This window comes from Natator depressus, chromosome 6 (assembly GCF_965152275.1).
Source record: "Natator depressus isolate rNatDep1 chromosome 6, rNatDep2.hap1, whole genome shotgun sequence".
Lineage (NCBI taxonomy): Eukaryota > Metazoa > Chordata > Testudines > Cheloniidae > Natator > Natator depressus.
Genome location: NC_134239.1, coordinates 37112668 through 37138282, shown reverse-complemented (window position 1 = coordinate 37138282; position 25615 = coordinate 37112668). Strand labels below are relative to the sequence as shown.

Sequence of the window (25615 nt, the reverse complement as noted above, 5' to 3'; positions counted from 1 at the left end):
GAGAGTAAAGTTCTATACTGAGACTTTAGTTAGGCAGACAGAATACAATGAACTTATTGTTTTTAACCTTAAGCAAACATTATCAGAAGCAAAGGAATAGATTCTGCAACATTTGTAGTAAGCATTTACTTTGGCCTTTCTCCACTTCTACTTTTTTACAGGACGAGCCACTTCATTTCTGCTCTAACTGGGCCTATATACTGTGATAAGCACAGGACCAGGGACAATCAGCAACTGTTCTGAAAAGCAATTTCTCTTGCCTGGCTCATGAAAGTCTGAAAGCTTAGAACCATTACAATTAGATTTGCAAGTGAAACTGGCAGCACTAGAGGGCTTTCTAGGCTTTCCACATTAGTTTCTACTTATGAGACATTTTGTTTTTATAGCCACTGTTTTAAATAGAAATATTTATATTTAGAGGAAAACAATGATTCCACCGCGGGGGGGCTCCCCCTGCCCACGAACTGTCATAATAGAAAGGTGGTTTTTTTTAAAAGAGTTATTCTGGCAATAACAAAGCAAAATCTTTCTTCACTTCACTTAGAAAGCTAATTAAAATACATAATCCAAACTGCTTGAAATATTGTTTACTCACGGCTCTGAATCTGTGCACAAGCCTAAAATTCAACAATAACTAAAGAAGTTTCTGAACAAAGCCTCAAAGTTTTCTTCCTTTATTAACAATTGAATCGGTTGGTTCATTTCTTTTTTTGGTTGGTTAGGTTTGGATTTTTGTTTGTTTTGTTTTTTCATTTTTACAAAAAGCTGACTTACACAAAACTCCTGCAAAATAATTTTTGTGGTCGAGTATGGAATTCAAAACAATTCCTACCAGGACACTCTGTGCTTATGAACTTACAAGGTTACCGAACATGCCATCAGCTTGCTTTGTTGGAGTTATGTGAGAATTTTAAACACAGACCTTCCAACAAGTGCTGCTCTGCCCAGTTAACCTGCTCCATCTGGAATCAACAATAATAAAATATAGCTAGAAGCATGTGCATGAGTGTCTACGCACCCATCAATGCTTTTCAGTGTACACTTGCATACCTTCATGGGAAAGACCTCTTCAGTCTACTAAAATTCTGCAGATTTATTAGAAGTAGCATTTTCATTTATTTTTATCTACAAACCTAGGCACATTTCACATATTTGATATCCAGCTTACACTTAGTGCACACCAATTTATTTCTTCACACTATCAAACCAGTGCTTCCAGTTTTATTATGGAAATATGGAACCATACATGTAACCCATGCCACCACAACGTGGCTCTTTGTCCCCTCTAGTGGCTAGGTCACATAAGGATGTTGAAGTCTGCTGTTGCATCCAAAATATTGGATCCTGCCCATTTAGCTCAGTAAAAGCCAGGTACTTTATGGCTTGAGCATAAAAAGGACTAGGGCTATAAGCTCAGAGGCAGAAGCGAACTCAGAAACCTCTATACATGGTTTAGCCACCTGAGGGAGACAAAGCCACATAGCATTAGCATGATTATACATGAATACATTCTTGAAATCTGAACAACCACCAAAAAGAACCTGAACTTGCAAACCATCATTCATGCAAGTAGTGCTGATCTGCACAAGAAATCCTATCATCCTCTGATGCAGGCCCAAATATTGCATGAATAAGGATTTGCAGATGTAGACCCAAATATTGCAAGTGAATCCAAATGACAAAGTACAATTTTCCCATACCTCCTACACAAAAGTAAAACTTAACAAGTATTCAAGTTGCTGTATATTTCAGAGCAAGCGAATGTGACACTTCATTGATCCTATTGTATTTCTGGAAAGTTTAAGCTCTGTTAGCTTTAAGTTCAAACATTTGTACAACTAAGTTCTTCAGTTTTGTGATGTCAGCACTACAGAAATAGTTGCCTCTGATGCAGATCTGGTCTAGTCCTTTTTATGTTGGAAGCCAAGCTTTGTTTTATGCTTTATCCAAGACACTCAGCAAAGACAACTGAAGTTAATGGTTACTGTAGCAGTAAAACTAATAAAAAAGATTAAAAATAGCCTGCATGTTAAAATAAAGCTAACCACCACCCTTAGTGAAATTTTGCCCAATTTTATTTGTCTAGTATTATGAAGTCATATGGTGAGCACTTTCAAGATGAATAGTCACTCTATAGTCATTCTTTCAAATTCGCCCTAAATTAAAATTGTTCCCAAGTGTAATCCTCAGACAGAGTCATAGAAACATAATGCTGGAAGGGACCTGGAGAAGTCATCAAGCCCTAGCCCCTGCTCTCTGGCAGGACCCAGTAAAACTAGACCATCCCTGGCAGGTGTCTGTCCAACCCTTTTTTTAAAAGCCTCCAATGACTGGAGATTCCACAACCTCCTTGGAAGCCTATTCCAGATCTTAAACTATGCTTATAGTTTAAAAATTAATCCTAATACCTAACCTCAGTCCCCCTTGCTGCAGATTAAGCCCATTACTTCTTGTCCTACCTTGAGAGGACATGCAGAACAAATGAGCACCAGTCTCTTTATAGCAGCCGTTAACATATTTGAAGACTTATCAGGTTCCCCCTCAGACGTCTTTTCTTAAGATTAAACATGCCCAGTTTAAAAAAAAACAAAAAAAAAACCACCTTCCTCATAGGTCAGATTTTCTAAACCTTTCATCATTTTCTGTTGCTCTCCTCTGGACTCTCCAATTTGTCCACATCTTTTCTAAAACGTGGCACCCAGAATTGGACACTACTCCTGCTGAGGCCTCCCCAGTGACGAGTAGAGTGGGACAATTACCTCCTGTGTCTTACATACAACACTCCTATTAATACACTGAAGAATATTTGCTTTTTTCCACAACTGCCTCACACTGTTGATTCATGTGAAATTTGTGATCTACTATAATCCCCAGATCCTTTTCAGCAGTACTATCACCCAGCCACTAATTCCCCTTTTGTAGTTATGCATTTGATTTTTCCTTTCTACATGGAGTATTTGTCTTTATTGAATTTAATCTTGTCGAATTTAGACCAATTATCCAATTTGTCAAGGTTGTTTTGAATTCTAATCCTGTCCTCCAAAATGCTTGCACCCCCTTCCCAGCTTCGTGTCATCTGGACATTTTGTAAACAATTCTCCATTCCATTATCCAAGTCATTAAACAAACTATTGAACAAATATCACACCCAGGACTGACCCTGGGGAACCCCATTAGATACACCCTCCCACTGACAGTGAACCATAACTACACTATGAGTAAGGTCTTGCAACCAGATGTGCACCCACTTTACAATAATTTCATCTAGATCACATTTCTCTAGTTCGTTAACGAGAATGTCATGTGGGACTATATCAAATGCCTTACTAAAATAAAGATATATTACATCTACTGCTTCTCCCCTCCCTCATCCACTAGGCCAGTAACCCTAAAGAAGCAAATGAGATAGGCAGCATGGATTTGTCAAGAACAAATCATGCAGAACCAATTCCTTATAACCCTATTATCCTCCAGGTGCTTAAAATTTGATTGCTTAATAATTTGTTCCAGTATCTTTTCAAGTTTTGAAATTAGGCCGACTGGCCTGTAATTCCCTCCGTCCTCTTTCTTCCCCTTTTTAAAGGCAGGTACCCAGGGGAAGGAGGGGACTGGGCCCAACTTGGCAGAATAGCAGAAATAGATTATAGGAGTTGCTACGATGGAGAAATCCATATGTCAGCTGCACAACAAGTTGGGTACATTCAGGGAAGTCTGGAACTATTTTCTAGAAAAGAGAAACTTAGCACAGGTGGATATCCTATATTAGAGATTTTCAGGCATCTCTCTCATGTAAGCACCACAAAGAACTCACCAGTGAAAGAGCTCTTGAACTGAAGAGAACTAACACTATTCAAAAAACCTCACATACATGTAAAGTACACACACACTTGTACAATCAAGCAGCCTTGATTAGAAGCAATTAGTAACAATTAAAATATATACATATAAATGTCAGCTTCTCTCCAGGGAGCTCCAGAAACAGCACAAGCACATACAAGCCTGTGTAACCATGTATACCAGACTAACTTTGTCTACTACTAATGTAATTGAGTAATAACACTAATGTATATCATGGCCTACTCTATATAAGTTTTCTGGTAACCCAGTGAAATGCAATTAAAATCTTAAGATTTGGTTTTCACAATTAATAACTTCACAATATTAAAAACATTCCCTTTATGTTTCTAATATGTGTGTACACATTTTAAAGTTAATTTTCCAAGATTTTTATATATATATAAAATAAATAAAAAAAAGTCTTATTAAAAAGATTCAGTAAATGAAATAAGAATCTGTACAATTTTGAAAGCCTGAATACAAAAGCATTATCAAACCATGATAATTCCAAGAGTAATATATTTTTGTATATACATTTTAAAAATCAATAAAACTTGAATGTTGTTTAGACTTCTTATAAAAGAATGAAAGTTAACATGTTTTAGCTCTGCTGTAGTAGCACAAAAATGAGATATAAACACTAAAGTTTATGTTGCTGTTTTTCTAGGTTAAAAACAAATGGGAGGAGGGAAATTGCAAAAAATATATTAGGGACCTATATTAAAGACACAGGAAGCAATTTAATAAAAAAGTGTCCAACAAGCAAATATACATCTTCTAGCACAATATTCCTGTTATTCAATGTACATTATATTATAAATATATTGTCACTGAAAACAATTAAATGGGACAAACTTAAAATCTAGTGAGAATCCTGGCTTGTTTTCCCCCCATAAAGTATGTAATCGGTTTTAAAGATTCAAACTCAAACGTACAAACCACCAGAATGGGCTGTTTTTACAGAACATGGCTTTTGCAGTTTCCTTGCTGCTCTGTTGCGGGGTGATGTGTCTCAGAAAGGATTCAGACAACTGTAGAGATCACTCAGAATTTCTCACACCCATCACTAAAGCAACTGGACACCTACCATCATTAAACAGCAGCTGCCAGCTCCTAACACTATCAATCTCACACCATACTAGAGTGCACCCAGAGGAGCAAAGGGAGAGCTGGAGTTCAGAAAGTGGGAGGTAGCTTGCACTGCCAGGTGGCTGTCACTCAAGTCTGACCCCACCCACAAGCAGCTAGCTGCTCAATGGATTCCATGCTTCTACCACTCCCTTTCTATGTCTAAGGTTCTCAAACTGGGGGTCAGGACCACTCGGTCACGAGGTTATTATATGGGGGGGGGTCACAGACTGTCAGCCTCCACCCCAAACCCCGCTTTGCCTCCAGCATTTATAATTGTGTTAAATATATTAAAAAGTGTTTTTAATTTATAAGTGGGGGGGTCACACTCAGAGGCTTATTATGTAAAAGGGGTCACCAGTACAAAAGTTTGAGAACCACTGGTCTAAGGGCATAAAAATAAGGCCGAGGGGAGGGAGATAAGTTGTGAGCACAGTGAACATCTGACCTGCTGGGGAAGAGAAGACTCATCCAAACCAGAAGCTTAATATCCACTCTCACTTTGGCATCAAGAGACAGGGCAGCAGGGGATTTGGGGGAACAAAGGTACATAAGATACAGCAAATGCTGGTCTTTCAACCCCGGGGGTAGATTTAGGATCCAATGAACCCATGAAGATTCGATCCAAAGATCTAACAAGGGTCCCCCATGACCAGAGTAAGTTACCCTTGGCAACTGGGGAGCAAAGAAGAGCATTGGGGAGGATTAGGCCAGTAGCACTGCTGTTCTCTGTGCCTGTTGCTCCCTACAGCCATGGAGGAGCAGCTGCCAGCCATCTGGCTACCACCAGTGTAGACTAAGGGGAGCCATAAGCTGGAAAGAGAGGATCTAAAATGCGGCAGTGAGTGTTAGAGGTAAGCGACCCAAGAGTCGGTTGTGGTGACCAAATGAGGAAGAGCCTTCAGTGCCTGAATGAGTAAGGTTCAGGACAAGAAGCGAAACATTGACAAGTTTCTCATTTGTTTCCTGTGGGGGGTTTGAAGAAGAAGTCACTACTGGATTTTTTAAAAAGCATATGGAGTGAAATCCTGGCTCCACTGAAGTCTGTGAAACGTCTCCCTACATGGGTGTGTTTTTTGGTTTTTTGGTTTTTTTGGGGGGGGGGGGCGGGGGTCGATTCTTTTCCCCACATAACATATGTATGACAAGAGCAGTGGTTGCTCAGCACCTCTGGAAGTCAGACCATTTTTAGTTAGACACACATACATGGATTAATTGCTTACATTTCAACATCAAGGTTTGAAAACTTTGGCCTCGGTTTAACCTATTCAAACTTTATAGAAGTTAGTTATCAGTATAAAAAGAACTTACATCAGAGAGAAAGAAAAATCAAACATGACACTTGGGACTGAAATTCCACCCTCTTTCTCAACTATGCAAAAATGAAGTTACTGAGGACAGAACTGGGGTCTTGAATTTCCAAGATTTTCACTGAACTGTCCAGAGTACCTAAATGAAGATTTAAGAGATAACCAGATCATGTATTTGGTTTTTAAAACATTTCTGGATTATCTAATTCAAGTGTCCCAATTCACTAGACAGATTTCAATAATTCGACTGATAACTTTGGTATCACAGTATCTTAAAATATATTTTCCCCTTTGATTAACTTTTTAGATTTAAATTAACATGTGAACTTTTGGTTACTATCTTACGTTACGACAATTACTGTTAAGCCCTCCTCCCCCAAAGGGAGATGCTCCAACAGAAACAGAGTTTATAATGGCCTTTCCAGGGAAAGGAAACTGGAATAGGATAAATCTGAAGAGAACTCTTTCATGGCTCTGAACTTCACTTCTCAGACTTTGTATGTTGTGCCCCATGGTGGCTGTGTGCAATATACCGGGAAATTTGTCCAGAATTTTTGAAAATAAAACTTTAAAATGAACATTGTTTTAGTGTTTATATATTCACTAATCAATTCATTTCCCTACAGTCAGTCAGACTTGAAAGTTTATCTGAATCAGAGAAATGCACGGGAGTCTCAAGCATACAGGAAAGGGGGAGGCTCTGAGTTGTTGTTCTTTTTTTTTCCTTCTTCTTCTTTTTTGGAGGGAGTGTGTCTTTGGTTCAGTTGCATCCAGGTCCCATTTCATGTCAACCCACCACTGACTCCTAGCCAGAAAATGCCACGGGGGGCACAGAAGCGGGGCCAGTCAGAAGACTGCTAGGGAGTTTTCAGGTGGTGAACTGCACCACAATTTTTGATGAGGGCCTCTTTTGTAAGCTGGGAGGAGAGAAATTTCCCCCACTGGTTGATGCAGGTGGGTGACCTTGATGGAGCCCATGTCCCCTCCCCACCAATCGACGGGAAGCTGAGGCACAAAACAAAAAGTCTCCAAAAAAAAAGTTATGATGAAATATGACAACATTTCTCTGGAAGTAAAAGAACTAAACTATAACAAAATGCTAGTCTACTGACATTATCGCTTTCATGGGGCAGGTTGACAGTCAGATTTAATCAAGTCCCCATGCATCTTCTACAACATGGAAGATCGTATAAGAAAAACATTCCAAAATGCAGACAGAACTATTACTGAATCTTGCTCATAACTGTTTATCATCACACATTCTAAACCCCGATTGTACGAGTTTGTTAAGATCGGTTAAATTTGCTGTGCTAAAAATATTAAAGTCAACAAGAAAAGTAGTTTTCAAGATTTTTCAACAACTGTCTTAAGTGCTCTTTTGCAAAAGATCACAGGCACTTGTTTCCAATTATCCAACAGACCTAACAAAATGTCTGAAGGAAACTCACAAGATGTTATCTTCAGATCTTAATAGAAAATAAACCATGGGTCTGTTTGTTAGCAAATTCTTTTTCCACTGATTTCTGAACAACTTTAGCTTTTATTTCCCTGAATTTATGAAGGTACACCCACACTAGCTCTGCCTGCATTCCTGAAGTATACATATAACAAGGTGGTATGTAAACAACTTTTAAAGGAGATGCTACTTTTTCCACTGTCTTTTATACATAACATTCGCTTTAGTGCAGAGTAGATTTGATTTAAAACGAAATATCTGGCTGAGAAAACCTGATTTGTAGGCTGCCAATGTCAAAATATACATAAATTCCCAGAAAAGCCTACGTTAAACTAGCATTAAGGCTCAGTAAATATCAGTAATTCAGGGCAAAAAATCAAAACAAGCATTAAAAACCCAGGAATTTTGGAGCTAAGGATACCACTTAAAAGAAATGTATAGAAACACTCAGTTAAAGTAGTTTGGGGGCCTTAACTCTGCCTACTAGTGATGCCATGCAATAATGATGTAATTATAATTATTGCACAATAGTGTTTGCTTATTTTTAAAATCCATACAATTTGTTCTTGTTTTTTCCCCTCATGGGTCACTGTGGGCAGAGTTAAGCTTGTTTGGATGCCTTAATTGGATTTCCATACCTTACCATGTTTCAATTTCTTTTGAAAATACATGAAGCTCTTTGGGGCAGGGACCATCTTTTGTTCAGTGTTTGTACAGCACCTAGCACAAAGGAGCCCCAGTCATGGACCAGGACCCCAAGGCATGCCAGCACAAATAAGCAAATAATCAATTGTCTTGGCAATCTGCACTTCTGCTGTTTGGCAAACATTTGTCGATTATGCATTGCAGCAGAATATACCTTCTTTATCCTTGAATAGGGGACGTTCTCTCTCAGGCCTGGCCTACACTGGGGAGGGGGCAGGAAATCGCTTTAAGTTACGCAACTTCAGCTATGTGAATAACTGACGCGATAAATCGACCCCCGCTGGATCGATCGCTGCCCGTTGATCCAGCGGGTAATGTAGACAAGCCCTCACTGTCTCACCAAAGCCACACTGTCACTAAGCCTCTACTTTATATTGTAGATCTCTACTTCTTCCATATACACATCCCACAATTTTAAAGTGCGCCTCAGACTTGTACAGGCCACACATACCTGGCTCTAGCCCAATGATTCTCAACCTTTCCAGACTACTGTAACCCTTTAAGAAGTCTGATTTGTCTTGTGTACTCCCAAGTTTCACCTCACCTAGGTGGGGGTGCGGTGGAAAACAGAGATGGGCTGAGAGGGGAAGGGGGAGGGGGGGAAAAAAAAAAAAAAAAAAAAAGAGGCCTCTTGGGATAAGCCTGTGAAAACATTAGAAGCCACATTCAAAGTAGCCCAGATTCCTTCATCACATCCTCAGGGAAGAATAGTACACACTGCTTAAAGATGCTTGCATTACTCTGTCACAAAAACAACCCAGAATGGCAATAAGACTACCTGGAAGTGTTTAAAGATGACTGGTTATTAATTTCTCCACTTTTTCAATATTATGGAAGCCAGACTTCAGACATGACAGGATATTACTGAATTGATCTTTCCAAATGGGATTTTTGTTTTAAATATGTGAAATATTTCAATTCCAACAGTATAATGCCATTGCTACCGGCACTGTTGCTAGCTTTACTGAAGAGAAATCACAATTGATGGGCAGCACAGTGCAATAGGAAAGCAGTGTTGCCTTCCAGCACAGAAGTTGCATCATGAGATGAATGAAATTACAAGATTGGTCTCCAACTTTTTAACTGCAGTTAAAAGCTGTTTGTTTCAGTGCTCACCTCATTGTTTCACCCCCCCCCCCACACACACACACACTCACGAGTGCCTGTTCACCTGCATGTGGACAAACTAACTTCAAGGAACCAGAAATATTTTTCCTCAGTGTTTACTCAGCCTGATAATTGAACACTAGCGGTCAATATTCAAACATGTGAATGTAATAATGATCTGAGAAGGAATACAGAACAAGTTGAATGGGAAACTTCACAAGCTTTGAAAGCATTCAAAATAATTGTCTCTTTTGCATGTAGCATCAAACTACTGATCAAACCATTCTTAGAGCATCAAAATTCTATGTAGTATTACTGAGCGCTCAGGACAATAAGCAAAGCAAGAATAAATAAATAAAATAGTGTACTAACACAGAGAAAGTGCGAGTAAGTGGCAAAATTTCTGTAGTGCACTCCTCAATTGGGTACCCTGGAAATGGAGCCAGAAGTTCTGATGCTTGCAGAATTCAGATGTTTATTTGCTCCAGGGGGTATAATAGAGGGAGTATGTAAACCTGCCCTCAGTGACCTACACTAGCTGATATGAAAAAGGATACAGTTCCAGGCCTTTGTACTGGTATACCAAACCCTTGATAAAATAGCTTCTCAATTACTTGAGCAACAGTTTCTCTATCAATGATCCTGATTAATTGTCATGGCTGACCAGGGTGGGTTTGATTTTGGGCCCAAGGTTCAGATCAGGACTGAGCTGAATATATATATATATTTTAGTTGAGGATATTCAATGACAAAAAACTCTTCTAAAGAAGGCTCATCAGAGCCCTTGCTGGCTGCCTTTAGGATATGCCACAAGTCCCATTTTTTTCCTTTTAAACTAATTGGGAATCATATTTTGCTCCCCCACTCATTTCTGCATCTTATACATCTTCCATTTCCCCCTCTCCAACCATATGTATTAGTTGGGATATGATCCCTTTTGTAGATGAGGTAGCTTGTCAGAGAGATCTTGGCTCTTCCCCAGCACCTAGAATTTATTATCAGACTAGGACATCATAATTTGATATCTTTAGTATTTGCTAGTTTTTATTTTGTAGTAAGATGCCTTGTGATAAGTGCCCTTTAAAGTACACTGAAAAAACTGAATGCATCTGATGAAGTGAGCTGTAGCTCACAAAAAAAAAAAAAGCTTATGCTCAAATAAATTTGTTAGTCTCTAAGGTGACACAAGTACTCCTTTTCTTTTTGCGAATACAGACGAACATGGCTGCTACTCTGAAACCTGAAAAAACAAACTGGTTCAACAATGAAAGTGTTATATTGGATTAAGGCGACTAGACACAGTAGCAGTTAATAACCACATCATGGAAAGGGATTTATTTCTACTTTTCTAAGATTAACATAATGGCATAACATACAGATAATGAGTTTGTTGTTTTCAATTTGTAACAAACGGAAGATGCCAAGTCTAAAAAAGTGGGGAGAGTGGGGGAAGAAATCATATTCTAAGCTTTAGTCACAAGTTGCCACTACAATCTCTTCTAGTGTTGCCCTGTAGAATTAGTGTGCTACTTTGAACAGGTCAGAGGACACAAAAATTGGGAGAGTGGCAAATAATGAAAAGGACAAGTCTGAATTGCTTGGTGAACTGAGCGTGAGCAAACAATATGCATTTTAATATGGCTAAATGCAAATGCATACGTATTGGAACAAAGAATGTAGGCCAATCTTACAGGATGGGGGACTCTATCCTGTGAAGCAGTGATTCAGAAAAAGATTTGGGGGTCATGGTAGATAATCAGACTACGATGGGCTCCCAGTGCAACGCTGTGTCCAAAAGAGCTAATGTGATCCTGGAATGCATCAAAAGGAGAATCTCAACTAGGAGTAAAGAGGTTATTTTACCTCTGTATTGGCATTGGTCCAACCGCTCCTGGAACACTGTGTCCAGTTCCGGTGCCCACAATTGAAGAAGATTATTGATAAATTGTAGAGGTTCAGAGAACCACCCACAAAAATGACTAAAAGATTAGAAAACATGCCTTAAAACGATTGATCTCTTTGAGTCTATTTAACTTAAAGAGAAAGTTAAGGAGTGACTTGATTAGTCTGTAAGTACTACATGGGTTCTTCAATCTAGCAGAGAAAAGTAGAATACAATCCAATGTCTGGAAGTTGAAGTTAGACAAATTCAGATTGGAAATAAGGTGTAATTTTTAACAGTGAGCATAATTAACCATTGGAACAAGGTTTACCAAGGGTTATGGTGGATTCTCCATCACTGACAATTTTTAAAATCAAGATTGGATGATTTTCCTAAAAGGTATGCACTAGGAATTATTTTGGAAAAGTTCTATGGACTGTGATATAGAAGAGGTCAGACTAGATCATCATAATGGTCCCTTTTGGCCGTATAGCCTATGAACGGTTTGCACAAGAAAAAAAAAAGATTTGTGTAGATTTTATTCAATATAGATTCCTGGCTTCTGATATTTCTCATGAAAAATTTAGATCTCCAAAAGGAAAGGTGAATGTAGCTCCGCTTCCTTTGTCAATTGGTCTTTATCTGAATGCTGTTCTGTGAAGGGACTGTCACTTTTTAAAAACTTTGCCTTTACTTGCTTAATCAAATCCAGTAGAGAAAAATATGTTTACGTTGTCAATGTTAGTTTCTATTGAAAATTCATTGTTTCAGCTCCAGTCATTAAAAACATCAGTAAACTCCTTGGATTAGGTAGAAGACAGGGAAGCTCCCCCTTATGGAGAGTTTCAAAAATGCTCCTTCTTAGAATCCTGATGGAATCATCAGAAGGAAAAAACACACAGCTTTCCTTCCCCTCCATTGAAATCCAGAATGGATTATATTATTGCAGGCCCTAAGCTGACAGTTTCACAACAAAATATCAGACAACAGGCCAAGCCCATGTGGGAAGGAGGAAGGTTGGATTCAAAGCATGGGATGTGTCTTAGCATGTGACAAGAGGTATAATTTGCTCATTACAGAAACAGTGTAATTAAAAACTAAATTGTAATGAAGGCTTTCGTGAACTATCCTGTGTTGTCATCTCAAAAAGACAATTTGAAAAAAGGGTCAGCTACATATTGTATGCCACAGGTCTAGTCTAAAGTACTGGTCAAAACTGACACATCAGTTGACAGCTGGTAGACAGACCAGATAAATGAAACAGTGAAGGTAAAAAAACTTATCCAGAAAGTTTTTATTTTCTCCAAGAGCAGCAATATTTTTCTCTCTTACACACGTGCGTAATAAAGTTCAAGGGTAGGAGGCTAATGCACTGGATGCAGTGCAGCTGATCAGTCAGACTTTAAGTTTTAGCATTGTTTGTATACTACACTAAAACAAAAACAAAAAAAGCTTGTGGCCTCTTCATCAGAGTAGTTTTAGTAACTATACTAGTATGTGCATCTGAATGAAATCTTAGATGCCAGCTTCAAATACACTGCCTGCTATTATGTGCCTTTGTTTACCTTAGGAGTCAATAGTGTTTCATGAACTAAGCAAGAAGATTCTTAAAAATGCTTGTATAGTTGCGTAACAGTCAGGCATATATAGATTAAAAACGTCAAAAGCTCCAAAGTGATTTAGGAGCCTATATCCCACTGGAAGTCTCTTTGAGTTAGGCTTCTTTGAGAAGTTTACCTAGTATGTCACAAAACAGAACTGTGCTTGAATGGATGAAAGAAAATTGAAAATGGAAATGTGTTTCATGTTGACATTGCATTCTGGAATTACCTGTTTCGTCCATTTGTACATTAAAACAATATTCCATTGGAAAAAGCTGACTCAAGAAATATTCTGTTAAACACATGGCTTTGGTCACATATTTTAGTTAATATCAAGTTGCACCCTGAACCCAGCTTTATGAAAGTGTGCTGTAACACACACAAAAAGAGAGTCTCCACTTATCTAAAACAGATCTGTCGTTCTTTTTGTCCAGTATTAATGCATGATGAGCGCTCTCTAAATGGGAGATGTAAATTCTCTCCCACTACCCCATCTGAAGTTGTTCCTTTAAGTATATACATTAATCATTTGCTACTCAAATTAAAAACAAATAAGATGGGTGGTGGTGGAAATCAATGCATTAATTAAATCAAACACGGGCTAGCTACATGAATGCATAGTGCCATGTGTTTAAATTCAAAGTGAATGGAAGCCTTCAGAAATTACTGACTGCTGGATTTTTAGAAAAAAGGCATTTCATATATTTGAGATATAAACACATCTTTTCACCTACAAAACTTGTACCTCTTTCAGTCAAAAGTAGTAAAAACTCCTCTCACGGATCTTAGTGGTACAACTTTAGCCCGAGCAAGTGTAGATCAAGCTTTTTGGGGATCATCCCCTCCCATGGAAATACATGCAGGATCCCCATTCTTGTGTTTCTCTCCCCATCATTCTACCAGGACATGGGGATGACCACAAAGGGAAGTTTGCTCTCCCAGGGAACAGCCAGTACTTGTTTTGCCCCGATCCTGCATATTCCCCAATCCCCATGACAGTTCCCAACACAAGGAATGGTTTTCCCCAATACAGCAAGGGCTGCAGAATAGTCATGACAGCCCCAGCTCCTCCACAAGTTTTGAAGGGTGGCCCAGGCTATGTATACTGTCCCACCCCAGGTCTATATCCCCTTAGCCCATCTCTTGGGGCAGGAGAGGAATTGTCAGCTGCTTCCAAAGCACCAATTGCTTAACTTGTTCTAGCTGGTCCTCTGTATCACAGCTATTTCATATTTATCTAACTAACTTACAGTTAAAATTAATGCACAGAGCATATAATGAAGGCAATATTATTAACATGCATAACATGGGTAAGCCTGTTGCGCATTAACCTATTTTCCTGTCCAAATATCTAAGGCTCAAAGGTTCAAAATACAAAACTAGATAGGCCTGACCTGCAACCTTGGTTGTCATTCACACCACACACAGCAGCCCACGGTTCAACTAAGTAAAGAGAGTATTAAGTTACCTAGCCATTATAACATGTCTCTGCTTAAAATTTCAGCTCAAATACCTGCTCCCAAATTTATACCAGGTACCAAAGCCACAACACAGTGTCTTATTAAATATTTGGCATGTTGCATCAAGTTACCATTGGTATGTGGTTATATGTCATAGCACATCGTGAGCCCATGTGGCAAGGGAGCATCACATAATACAGCATGCCAAGAATGCTGACAAGAAATTTAAAACAACCCCCACTTTCAGAGCACTTTTAATAGAAAGTATGTCACAAACTGTCCAACCCGGTGTGTAGTCATTTTCCATATGAAAAATCCGTTGAAACAATGCACTGGATGTTTAAGTATTCACTTCAGCAGGTTTACTATTAAACACAACATGCTTTAGTTCAGCACACAGAACTTGTGCTCTTCTAATGTTTTAGTTGGTACACCTCGAGACATTATTTATTAATGCAATTAAACTGAAAAACAATCACTTAAGACTCCACTGTACTCCTTCACTGGGTCTGGCACAAAGACAATATCTCAAAGACTAATTATACCAACAGGTATTCAGCTAGGTGAGTTCCACTAAATTTTGAATGCATGCACCAATAGTTCATATCTGTGGAACTTGTTTCCAGTCCTTAAACATGTGTACATTTCTGATACCTATTCAACCACACTAATGTTCTAAACACAAATACTGTATGTAGAAGTGACAGCTGGTTATTTATAAAATTGTGTATATAGAAACGCAAACCAAATTGCTGAGAGTCTCAGTGGACCATTTAATGATCTTTCCAAATGTTGTTTGTACCGTTAGTTAACTATTGTAAAATGCTTTGGATAAAAGCGCTACGTTAAAAAAAAAAACTTAATAGTAATTAACTTTTTTGTTCTACAAATAAAAGCACATAACTCATATTTTAATAACTAATATTTTAATACCTTTCTAATGTGCCCTCTCTCCCCTGTTGCGGCAGCCCCCAAGCTGGGGCTGGGAAGGAGGGCCGTCTCTCCCTGGCAGCCGCAGCCCTTGAGCTGGGGAAGGAGGGCCTTCTTTCTCTGGCCACCGCAGGCCTCCATGTCCCAAATTCCCCCCACCCGCCTTCTGACCCCTCCCACCTACCCCCCTAGGCCACCACTTCATCTTACATGTGCGTCTTCTCCCGGGTCCAGGCACCTAATTAGTGGAGCCACGCCTGCGCGCACCTTAGCGGGAACTATCTGCGGACCACCTGAATGGAGCTCACAGACCACAGTTTGAGAACCTCTGCTCTGTCATGCCATTGGGCCAAATCTTTGTACTTCCCATTGCCAGACCCTGAATCTTACCCTGTTCTCTTCAGAATGGCACCACATGCAGAAAATACACAAGAAACAGCTGGACAGTAGCCAAATGGGACACACAAGTCCACACAAGGGGGCTGATACCCTCAGCTCCCAGTGAAGCCAAAGGACACTCAGAACATAAGAACCATACTGGGTCACACCAAAGGTCCATCCAGCCCAGTATCCTGTCTGCCAACAGTGGCCAATGCCAAGTGCCCCAGAGGGAGTGAACCTAACAGGTAATGATCAAGTGATCTCTCTCCTGCCATCCATCTCCACCCTCTGACAAACAGAGGCTAGGGACACCATTCCTTACCCATCCTGGCTAATAGCCATCAATGGACTTAACCTCCATGAATTTATCCAGTTCTCTTTTAAACCCTGTTATAGTCCTAACCTTGCAACTTCCTCAGGCTTTGAGCCTCTCTCGTAATGAGTTTGATTCTACAATAACTGAAAAGATTTGTTCAGTTGGAAAAAATATAGCAAAGTTATTGGAATATGCAAAAATTAGAAAGCTAGACTTGGTAAAATGGGGACAAAATGTCCCGTTTTTAATGCTGAGGCTGCATTTCACATGGACATAATATAGCAGCATCCCCTGTACCAGAATTTGATTATCTGTGGTCCGTAAGAATTATTGTTTTGCATATTGCAGTTTCTTCTCTGCTTTTTAATATCTCTGTGCTTCCACAGTCTTCCATTTACCCCTCCCTAGTCTACTGTGCTGCTCCATTTGTGTGGGGGGTTAGATGCCACGAAGTAAGTGGCAATGCCTTAACCATCTACGTGTTGTAAAGGCCACTGGGACCTCTTCCATCCTTATCAAGGGGAGTGCTAACCTTTGTTAGGGAGGCACATTACCTCTAACAACACTAACAGATGGACTCACCTCAGCCAGTAATCACGATAGTTATTGTGATATGTTCCCAGCCAATTGTATAAAAACGAAAATGCCATTACCTGCCAAACACAGGTCTCCCCAAAGAGAAACAGTCTTCCTCAGTCTCTGCATTAACAATCTTCTTCCCCCCACATCCCAACACCTATTTCAAAGGTTTATATTAGAAACCATGCTCTGAATCTTTACACAGAGATTTGTTTAAAAAACGTTTCAAGTGACCACTCAGGGTGTGAAAACTACAAAATATATACAATATATTCTGTACGGTAGAGTAATTGAAGGTGCATTCAGCCTTTAAAAGACAGCACTTTGGGGACCAATTATTGCACATTATGTGGCTTAATATTTTAAGAAGAAATGTTTGGAACAACCACAATAAAACATTTTTAAATGGGTTACTGAAAACATGAAGAACAGTTCTGCACAAGCTCAAAAGCTTGTTTCTCTCAAAAACAGAAGCTAGTCCAATAAAAGATTATCTCACCCACCTTCTCTCTCTAATATCCTGGAATCCACACAGCTAAAACACCACTGCATAAACCCCACTGAAAAATTTACATAATTTTTATACATTCTAATTTACTGCTCATTTATGGCACTCGTACACAAAGGAGTAAACTGGAACAGCTCTTTGGGTGTTGCAACAGCACATCCAGTCAATAATCTGCAAGCTTAAAAAGTCTGAGAAGGGTTTATCGCGGACTAAGATCCAAAGAACTTGCTTTTTAAAACACTAATAAACTCCATAATCACATATTTGCAATGCCAGACCAGTCATTTCAAAATTTCAGTTTAATATTAACTTGATAGCATGCAGCCAATAAGAAAATTACTGGTGTATTTTCTAATATATGTGGGTGAAAATAGGATGTGGGAGGCAGCGGGGAAAGAAAGAAGATAAAACATGAGCCTGATCCTGTATTCATGACACTAAAGCCCATGGGACTTTTGCTGTATACATAGAGCATTTGGAGTCAGATTCACAAAAATTCAAAGATTCTGTACAGTGACTGAATGATGCTGGCTGGCCTATGTCAATTTTAATAAGATTATTTCCCCTTCATAGTCTCAATCTTGCAACATACAAGAGGAAAGGGAAAGGGGGCATAGACAGCACTCGAATTACAGGGGGATCTGGGGAGGACCAAGCCCCCTTACTACTTTTAGGGTCTACCTGTCGTACGGAACCCTGACTTCTTACTACTGTTTAAATTAAAGCAAGCCACTTGACATGCTCAACTCCCATACTTTTTTCCCCATAATTTGAGCACTGGCTACAGAGGGGCAAGAAAAGGAAATTCTACTCTCTGTATCAGTGTAACAGAGCAAAGAAATGGACTTGTATACAGCAGAGACCACTACTACTACTACTACTACTACTGATTATTAGTAATTTGTATTGTGTTAGCACATAGCTCTCTCATTTAGTTCCCTCCCCCACCCCTGTGTTAGGCATGGTACACAACATAACAGCACAAAACAAAATGGTGCCCAGCCTCAAAGAGCATAGGTACTACTAGGTAAAAAGATAAATATGCTGTAAGAATCTCCATGTGTTGCCTTAAATAGAGTCTCCTTCCTTTTATGGAAGTAAGAAAAAGACAGGCCCCAATGTGACTAAACTCCAGTTTTGAGGGAAGCAGAGTAAAATTCTATTTACTTGCAAGGCTAAATGTAATGGTCTGGAGACAAAAGAGTTATAGTATTACTCAGCTCCTCCATGTCAAAAATAAAGTGAGCAAACTCCAACTCTGGAATTTGTCACTATGCAGCATTAACTGTGCAAATGCACAATTAATCTGAAAAGTAATAGACCTATCTCAAGTCTTTGAATCAGTTGACAGCTCAGCTAGCATCCTTAGTTTAGAAATGAACATGTGTTCTCTGGAAGCAATGTAATACACTAAAATACTAAGAATTACTAACACTGCTGGTGAAAGAGTCAGTCTAGTGTAAACACCTCCATAGCCAGTCTTAAAGAGCTGCAGACCATACATTTAAAGGTGGAGCTCAACTGTAGTCAAAATGTTCGGACCAGGAGCAGTGACAATATTTTTCAAACTAAGTAGTAAGAAAACCAGGGATCTACAGAGAACAGATGATGAAAGGATAACTGGGTCTGAAGAAACACTGTGTTCCACACACAACAAAATATGTATTATTTTTTGCATTGCTTCTAAAAATGTGACTCGTTGGTTTTGCGTTCTACAACTTCTTAAATTTAAATTAGGCACACATGTTGCTAACTTAAAAAAAAAAAGTCTTCCAATAACATAGGCTTCTATTTAAAGTGACCTGACAATCTGTTTTGCAACTTGTTAATTTCTAAGGTGCCACACCATACAGTGCCTCTTAGGACCAAGTCCTGCTTCCACTGAAATCAACCAGAGTTTTGTCACTGACTTCAGTCAGTTCAAGATATGAGCACAAAAGCCAAAAAGTGAGGTGTATAGATTACCAGCAGCTCACAAAAAATTCTGAAGCTGTGTGGTATTTCACAATAATTTACAATTGAAAACTCACAGTATCTGAGAGTTTCCCCTAACATTTTGTTTCAAGTTACTCTTTTTGAAGTAACAGCACCGTAATACATGTGGGGTAGATCCAAGATTTATGCCACAAGTCTGAAATATTTCAAGTTTACTCACCATAAAGAATCACAGAAGTGACCCTGTTGTCCTGCATACACAGACCACCACCACCCAACAATTAGCTTGCTCACATCCCCGGTCATGAGACCAGGCACAAAAAAGAAATATTCTGCAGCAGAACTTTTTAAGAGAACAAACAAAAACAACAGAAGACAGTACAGCATGTTTTACTCAAGATGGTTCATGATTCTAGGACAGTCCCCTGCAAATCTGGAGTTCTAATTACTTTAACGCAAAGTCAGTCAGGTACCCAAGAACATGTCCTATTGCTGCACATCTTAGGGCCACAGTAAGAATTAGAATACTTAGCACATACAGAGCTTTACATTTTCAAAGCACTATATAAATGTTAATGAACCCTCAACAAACCTGTAAGTAGGTAAGTGTTAAGTATTACCCCATTTTATAGATGGGAGACAAAGGTGAAGTTACTTTGTCACACAGCGAGACTCTAGCAGAAATTAGATTAGAATTTAGGATTTTCCAATTTGGTTCTCATTTCTCTAGCCCATGCCATAAACTTTGTTGCTTTACAATTTTTTCAACTTTGCAGGAAGGGCATCGTCATGTCCTTCAGGTGTCAAAACTTGAGGTGTCAGTTAACCTGGGGAAAGGTGGATTACTGAGCCAGAAGGGATAGCAAATATGTTTTGCAGCAATGAACTTGGAAGGTCCATCTGAATAAAGTGTCAGAAACATATATAAGGGATGTAGTAACAGTTAAATTAATCAGGTTAGTCATAAAATGTTTTAAGATTGATATGCCAACACATAACCACATAATACAGAGAAAGCCAAGGCTCAGACTTAGAAACGCTAGGGCAGCACAGTTGCAGCTGTGCTGCTGTAGCGTAAACAGTTACTACAGTGATGGAATGGGTTCTTCCATTGCTGTAGTAAATCCACCTCTCAAGAGCCAGTAGCTAGATCAATGGAAAAAATTTTCTATCAACCTAGCAGTATCTACGCCAGGGCTTAGACTGGCTTAATTCCACTGCACAGGGCATGAAATTTTTCACAACTCTGAGCGACATATTTAAACTGACCTAACTCTGTAGTGTAGACGAGCTCTTAATCTACACTTAAAAGTTGTATTGGCATAGCTACCTTGGTCAGAAGTGTGAAAACAGCCACACCCCTGACCAACATAGCTATGCCAAAAACAATGTAGACGCAGCTTTGATGATGGAAGAGTGCTTCTGTCAATGTAGCTAACATCCTTCAGAGAGATGGTGTTCCTATACCGACAAAGATCGCAGTTGGCTTAGGCTGCGGCTACCGTATAGGGCTATGCCATCATAGGCTGTGTGTACATTATAAAGCCTAAGAAAAAGGATTGAGGCTTTTCAGTCTCAAGTATGAAAATAAAAAGGTGTCATGCATGTGTCATAATAAAGTGTTCCAGAGTAGCAGCCGTGTTAGTCTGTATTTGCAAAAAGAAAAGGAGAACTTGTGGCACCTTAGAGACTAACAAATTTATTTGAGCATAAGCTTTCGTGAGCTACAGCTCACTTCATCGGATGCTCACGAAAGCTTATGCTCAAATAAATTTGTTAGTCTCTAAGGTGCCACAAGTCCTCCTTTTCTTTTTATAATAAAGTGTATCCACTTATAGTGAACAATAACTCCATACGACAGCCAGTGTACTTTTGGAAGAAGCTGTTTGTCACTCCATTATGCCTGCCTGAAACCACCACCACTCTGCTATCCAAAGAGGGGGATCAAGAGATATGAAAGAAGAGGACTGGGGGAAATAGGGAGTGGAATCAAGGTCAAAAGCATAAATATGATTTGGGGCTTTACTCCAATGGAAAAAACAATTACAGGATCAAGGAAGCAATTGTTCTATAAAAGAAATCCCCAAATGTCAAAGCAAAGGCTTTTAAATTATTAGTATATGTACAGTACAGAGAAAACATAAGTATTTGGCCTGGATTTTCTCAAGTAAGATTAGGCCAGGAGTGAAGTGGTCAGTAATTCTGGGCATCTTTGTTTTAGTTCATAAACATGATCACTAATTCCATTTTGCATGAGAGAAGTCTTATAATATTTTTAAAGTTAACATCAAAAACTAGTTGAAGTGTCCACTCTACAATGCCCTTTATTTCTAGAATACAGTGAATTGTCATGCAGGAAGAAGAAAGTGTATCTAGCATATAAAGTGATATCCCTTTAAAAATTATTTAGGCTGAAATATACTTATATAGCCTCTTTTATCCAAGATCAAGGTATTTTACAGACATTAATTGTTAACATCCCTGGGAGATAAATGTTGCAAGTCTCACTACCCCCATTTTACAGATGAGGAAACGGAGTCACAGTGAGGTTAAGAATCTTGCCCAAGGTCCATTGCAAGATTGTGGAGGTGGTAGGATTAAAACCCAGGTGTCCCAATACCCATCCCTCTGCACTATGTTCTAGCCAATATTGTTTCTCTGATGAAAAAAAGTTTGCAATACATGCCTAACAAAAAAGTCAACTTGAAACAAAACAGAGGCTCTTATATAAAATTTCCTAGCCCTGCCAACATATTTCAACTCTGACCTGCAGGGACCATCTCTATATGCAAGAATGTAATTCCATTTCTTTGCTCGAATTCCTTCTTGGCTGAGATTACAGCAAGGATGCCAGTTGTGAACGGAATTTTAAAATTGACTGAGGCATCCGATCTTTTCGCACTGGCCACCGAACAGATATCAGAAAGTCACTAGCTTTCACTTATCAACCATTGGCAGATTCAGTCCAGAGACTTTCAGGCAAGAGAATCTATATCTCATCATCAGTCTTCTGAGCCCCTCCAGTCGCTCACGCTGCCAGCATTTTGTTTAAACTCAGATTTTCAACCCATACCTAAAGTGTAATGGTTTAATAAAACAATTACTACTGTAGATTAAGCCACACTTCAAAGCCCTGAATAAAAATAGTTGTCACATCCAATTAGGCCCAATCTGTGAGCAGAAAAGGATGTTGTGCTGGTTAATGCGCACCGAGAGCCAGTCACTTAACACCACAGAGGAGTGTTGTAGCTAGAATACACAGAAAGCGTTTCTCATATTATTTCAGGAAGTTTACAGAGAGATGCTAGCTGAAAGTTAGTATGCTGTCAAATATTTGTGCTTATTTCCATACATTCTTCTACCCAAAAACTAGTTAGGAAGAGAGAGTGTCCAAAAGGAAATATAAATAAAAAAGTTATTTCAGGGCTCAAAAGCTCTAAGCTTGTCAATAAAAGATCTATCTTTAGATCAGACTAGGATTAAATGTCACTATATCCAAGACCAATCAAGGTGGCAGATTTGATTATAAAAATAATCTAGCCAAGCAACTGCAGTTAACCTTCTTCAGTAGCAAAAAGCCAGTCAGCAGATCCTATTTAAGTGACAGATGTACATCAGGGGGACAACACATACCATATGTGTTTGTGTGCATTAAAACCTTTTCCAATAATTATACACTCTTTAGTCTGCAAAATTCAAACAGGAAAGCAATATTAGCATTCAGTGAGATAATATAATTAAAAAATACAAGTTGATAAAACATTCACCCATTCAATACACATCCTACTCCAAGAGAGGCTTACATTCTTAGCAGATGTAACAATTGTAATCCTGTATGGACAGTGTGGATGAAGTCAGACCCCAGGCAGTGAGTAGTTAGCAATTTTGAGTCTATACACACTTATTGGCTGATCTATTGACCATTGCAGCATATCCATAATCTCTCTCAATAGCTATGCCATTCCATATAGTATTACATCCAAATGCAGATGAAACTGGAGAGATGTGTGTGTTGTTAAAAAAGTTTTATGATGAGCAAATCACAACAGTTAGTATGATAAGAAATGCTGTTCACAGGGGTAGTGTGAGGATCGATTAGTTAATGTTTGTAGAGGACTTCTCAAGTGCTATGTGAATGCTAAGCACTAATTACATATTATGGTATAGACAAAAGCTTATGCTCAAATAAATTGGTTAGTCTCTAAGGTGCCACAAGTACTCCTTTTCTTCATATCACACACTCACTATCATCATTCTAAGGCCATAGCAAGGCTTACGCCCAGTCTTCCCCAGTCTGGCCTCAGTAGAGTTTTTTCATCTCTGTAGCCAAAAAGTATTCAGACAGTTCACCTTCACCCATTACCAGGAAGAACATGTTCATGTCTGTCTGTAAACAACCTCAGACTTCCCCTTCCCACCTCATCCAGCTCTTATCTATTGCACATATGGTGCACCTCACTTCTGCCCCGGTTCTATTAGTAATCTCTCTTTACAATTAGCTGTCTCACTTCAGGGAGGAAGTGTGAGCAGTTAACACAGGGGTGGGCAAACTATTGGACCATCCTGCCCGGCCCCTGAGCTCCGGACCGGGAGGCTCGCCCCCGGCCCCTCCCCGGCTGTTCCCCCCACAGCCACGCCGCTGCACAGGGAGCGCAGCTTGCGCCCACTCACCTCCCAGGCTTTCAAATAAGCCTGTCCTGCCACTCTGAGCAGCATGGTAAGGGGGCGGGGGCAGTTGGATAAGGGGCAGGAGGTCCTGGCAGTCAGGACACGGGGTGGGGGGTTGGATGGGGGGTAAGGGAGCAGGGGGATTGGATAGAGGATGGGGTCCTGGGGGGCAGTCAGGGACAGGGGTCCTGGGGGCAGTCAGGGGACCGGAGGGTTAGATAGGTGTGGGAGTCCTGGGGGGTGGTTTGGGGAAGGGGGTGGTCAGGGGACAAGGAGCGGGGGGGGGGGGGTTTGGATAGGTCAAGGGTTCTGCGGGAGGCCGTCGGGGGGGGCAGGCTGTTTGGGGAGGCACAGCCTTCCCTACCCGGCCCTCCATACCGTTTTGCAACCCCAATGTGGCCCTCGGGACAAAAAGTTTGCCCACCCCTGAGTTAACATGTGCTACTTTCAGCTTCAGGAAATGGTTTCTGTTAGAGGGAACAGGGATGGTACTTATAAAAAGAGAACTAGACCCTCTCCCCACCGCCAAAACAAAACAAAAAAGTCCCACCTCCTCAAAAAGCCAAAACAGCTGGCTTGCCTGTTTCCTCGGCTGCCATTGACCAAATCAAAGGCTGGTGCAATGTCAAGCCGAGCCAAATGAAAAACTGGCACAACCTGTCAGACTCCTCTTCCTACTTAAAACGTCAGGTTTGAAGCGGCTGCTAGTCATGGGTGGGCAGTGAAAGTCCCTATCAATCCACCTGTGCCAGAGACACCTGAAATCGCTAGTTTCAAAAGCGTCTGAATTCCTGACGCGAGCCCGTTTGGTACAACAGTTAAGTTAGACCCAGGGCAGCTGAGCACCCCGCGCGCGCACAGACACAGACACACACACACACACACAGTCTCTTTTCACGCGCTGGCATCTCACTTGTGGTTATATCACGTCCTGTTTCTTTTCAAAGCCATCCCAGCCCATGAAGCGGTAGCACTACAGCCCCGGCGAGGAGCGGGGAAACGGCCCAAAGGGCGGGTAAGGGAGGCCGAGCTGAACAGGGGTCGGGGAGGACCCGGGCTGCGGGACAGCCGCGGCCAGGTGAATTATTCACCAGCGCTCCCGCCTCTCAGCTGACAGCACCTGCGCAACCCCAGCCGGGCAGCCAGGAGTCCGGGAAGCCGCAACACAGGCACGGAGGCACGTTGGACACAATCCTATTACACAAACCCCAAACCGTCCCTGTCCTCCCGCCCCGGAGCCGCTCGCCCGGCGGGGAGCGGGGGCCAGCGGCCGCCCCAGCCGCGACTTACCGGGCACCCGGCTCAGCATGTTGGGCGGGGGGGGGACCAGCCGGGCTCACCGCGGGGCAGGAAGGTGGGACGCGGGCACCAGCTGGGGCGCAGCCCAGCGACTCTGCCCCGGCCGCCGGCCCGGGCGGAGAGCAGTAGAGCTGGGCGTGGCCCCGGCCGAGCCCCGGGCCAATCAGCGGGCGGCAGGGGGCAGAAGGCTCCCGCCCCAGCCCGGCCCGCTGTCAGCGCGCCTTGCACGTGGGAAGCCCGGCCTAGGCAGCGCGTCTGCCCCGGAGCCCTGGGGCAGGAAGCCGCCGGGGGGAGGGGGACGCGCGGGTAGCGGTAGCGTAGGGTAGGGTGTGCGGAGCGGGCCGGCCTCTCCTCGGGGGACGAGGGCTGGTCAGGTCCCCCTGGCACGGCGCTGAGGGGGCCTGGGAGGGGCTAGGCCGAGGGGTTGGGGTTGTGGGGCAGGCTGAGGGCGGGGAACGAGGGGGGGGTGCTGGGGCTGGAGGGAGGCCGAGCCGTGGGGTGAAGAGGAATCAG

The 25615-nt window shown here is 41.1% G+C and overlaps 1 protein-coding gene and 1 pseudogene across 3 annotated transcripts in view; both read right to left on the bottom strand.

The window, feature by feature from the left end:
* MICAL2 (microtubule associated monooxygenase, calponin and LIM domain containing 2) overlaps positions 1 to 25198 on the bottom strand; it is a 184245-nt gene extending 159047 nt beyond the window's left edge. For all 3 annotated transcript variants that reach the window (XM_074955066.1, XM_074955064.1, XM_074955065.1), the window contains exon 1: positions 25094 to 25198. The gene's annotated coding sequence lies outside the window, so the exon portion shown is untranslated. The remainder of the gene's footprint in view (positions 1 to 25093) is intronic.
* LOC141990279 (U6atac minor spliceosomal RNA) lies at positions 16550 to 16648 on the bottom strand (annotated as a pseudogene).
* Positions 25199 to 25615: the final 417 nt, after the last annotated feature.